The 3,033-nt window shown below is 47.2% G+C and overlaps 1 pseudogene; it reads right to left on the reverse strand.

Annotated features, from left to right (window-relative positions):
* Positions 1–551: 551 nt before the first annotated feature.
* Positions 552–3,033, reverse strand: LOC125888512 (piggyBac transposable element-derived protein 4-like; annotated as a pseudogene).

Genomic DNA, 3,033 nt, shown 5'->3' on the forward strand with positions numbered 1-3,033 from the left:
TGCTACGTGTCGCACGTCCGAAACACGACGCATTGTTGCTTCAACAGCTGACACTTTTGACCCCTCTGATTACATGATGTGTCTACGCACACACGTCTGATTAGCATAGCAAGCTAGTTATCATAGCGATGCTACGTGTCACACGTCCGTAACACGATGCGTTGTTGCTTCAACAGCTGACACTTTTGACCCCTGTGATTACATGACGTGTCTACGCGCGCACATCTAATAACCACACGTCTAGGCGTGTGCAGGCATTGCAGGCACATTGCATGTGTAACAAGTACACAATGAATGCACGCGCAGTGCACGCGAAGCAAGTACATGGTGATGGTTGCACACGCAATTTACACGTATCAAGTACGCAGTGAATGCAGTGTGTGTGTGTTCGCTGATACGTTTGACCCCTCATAGCGTGCGTGCGTGCATGCGTGCGTGCGTTTGTGTGTCAATCAGTCCACTGTGATTCAGTCAGAACACTTTATTTTACTATAAACTCAGAGCAGACAAAAGAAAGACAGAAAAAGAGAGAAAACTAGTGAGTACACGTGTCAGTCTTTCCAGCAAGACTTGCAGCATATCACCTGGTGCACTTTGCGAGTGTGTCTTCCACAACAGATGCAAGTGCTGGCTGTTCTTTTTTTTTGTCCTGGGCACAACTTGCACTTCCCCCTCATCACTCCTGAGCTGCTGGTATCTACTGGTGTTCGGGGCTCTGTGTCTGGAGTGGCAGCAGCAGAAGCCTGTATCTCTCTGACCAGTCTGGCAGCAACTGGTGCACGAGGGAGGTGCTCTCTCCTCAACATTGCCGCAGAGACCAGAGAATTTCCGAGCTCGTCTAGGAAAAGTCTCCTCCTGAACGTCTTCCCCTGGTTCCAGGAGGGATCCACTGCCGTGAAGATGACAAATGCATTATATGCTGAGATGTCCAGCATGTTAGAAAATAACACCCGTGGCCACCATCTGCTCATCCTTTTGCAGCTGTAGGTGCTGACAACCTACAAATATGAAAGAACACAAAACAATGAGTACAGATTTCATCATGATAAGAAGTAGTTTTATTCTAAAGCTGCATATGACAATAAGAATAATCATGCAAACATTACACAAAATGTATCTTCTAAATGTATCTCTTACAAGCACATGAATTCAGTAAAAATTAACAGGAATAGGATGCATGTAGTAACAAATATGTAATGGCACATACCTTGTCTAGAGTGTCAGTTCAATTCAATTCAATTTTATTTATAAAGTCCAATATCACAAATCACAATTTGCCTCACAGGGCTTTACAGCATACGACATCCCTCTGTCCTTATGACCCTCACAGCGGATAAGGAAAAACTCCCCCAAAAAAACCCTTTAACGGGGAAAAAAAACGGTAGAAACCTCAGGAAGAGCAACTGAGGAGGGATCCCTCTTCCAGGACAGACAGATGTGCAATAGATGTCGTACAGAACAGATCAACATAATAAATTAACAGTAATCCACATGACACAATGAGACAGAGAAAGAGAGAGAGAGCGAGAGAGAGATGCAGGTAATGACAGTAGCTTACAACAACATTATTGAAAGTAATAATATTATAGTTATAGTTCTGGCTACTGCGGTACAATATGTTGAAAGTATGTATTAATATCTGGCAGTATACATGTGTGACAATAGTCATATGTGTATAATAACAGTAGAAGTATGACTAATGACTAATGATGGCAGCAGCAGCAGGAGGCATCTGGCAGGACCACAACAGCAGCACAACCACACACGTCACGCTGTCCAGGCACCGCTGCGATATCTTATCGCTTATCTTATCTTGTCGACACCTCCCTTGCAGTGGTTGTAGTAGGTAATGATCTCTGGCTTCTTCTTTGGTCCCTCTGTCACCGCTGCCTCCCGGTGCCTTGTGCTGATGAGGACCACATTCTTTCCCGGCCTTGGAACATAACTCACAGCTGTGGTGTTCTTCGTGAAGGCAAAGACAGAGGAGAGTGCAGCTCGTCCTGTATCCTGCACCAGGTTGGGTGGCAGTTCTGGTTTATTTTTTCTGATCGTCCCGACCAAGGCTATCTTCTTCCGCAGAAGCTCCTGAGCAAGTGAGTAGGACGTAAAAAAGTTGTCACAAGTGACAGTGACGCCCTTGAGTCCTTCTGTCATCTCCTTGACGACACGCTCGCCCTGGCCCACCTCTGGAGCATCACCTGTTTTTCCCAGGTAAATCTCACACCTCCAGGCATAGGATGTGGCGACATCAGCAGTTACCCAAATTTTCAAACCGTATTTGGCCGTTTTTTTGGGCATGTACTGCCGAAATCTGCATCGCCCTCTGAATGGCACGAGCTGCTCATCAACTGTTACATCTTTGCCAGGGTTGAAAAGGAGGGGAAGGCGATGCGTCCACATTTCCCACAGGGATCTGATGGGGGCAAGCTTGTCCTCCCTCTGACGAGCTGATCTCTGCAGCTTATCATCAAAGCGCAGAGCTCTGCTGATGGCATGAAATCTTTTGAGGGACATGGTGGCTCTGAAAATCACACGACCCTTGCGATCATCCCACAGGCAGCGTGTGGACTCGAATTTGGATCTGTAGACTCCGGCTAAAATCAGGAGCCCAATGTAGGCACGGAGATCTATGGAGTCCACATCGGTCCAGTCCTTCATTTTGCGTCGCCCCTGGAGGTTGGTCATATTGACGAGCAGGTCAATCATCTTTTCAGTAAAAAACAAATCAAATGCAGATTCCATGTTGTGGACCCTCACAATGGCGTAATGCGTCGGCCCCGGTGTCACGCCTCTGGCAGGCAGAGAAAAATGGGTTGTCTCCGTGTTGGTGGGACACCACACTTCCCCATTTTTCCCAGTCCACCCAGATCCAGGATCCTCTGTATCCTCCTCGCCTTCAGTTGAAGAAGCTGGAAAGGACGATGAGGGCACCGGAACAAAATCAGGATCTGACCCTCCTGAGTCTGTGTTGTCAGATGGAGAGGGGGAGGAGAGAGGTTTATCCTGCAACTTGCTGGAAGAGTCAGACTCCAT

This window comes from Epinephelus fuscoguttatus, linkage group LG5 (genome assembly GCF_011397635.1).
Source record: "Epinephelus fuscoguttatus linkage group LG5, E.fuscoguttatus.final_Chr_v1".
Classification (NCBI taxonomy): Eukaryota; Metazoa; Chordata; class Actinopteri; order Perciformes; family Serranidae; genus Epinephelus; species Epinephelus fuscoguttatus.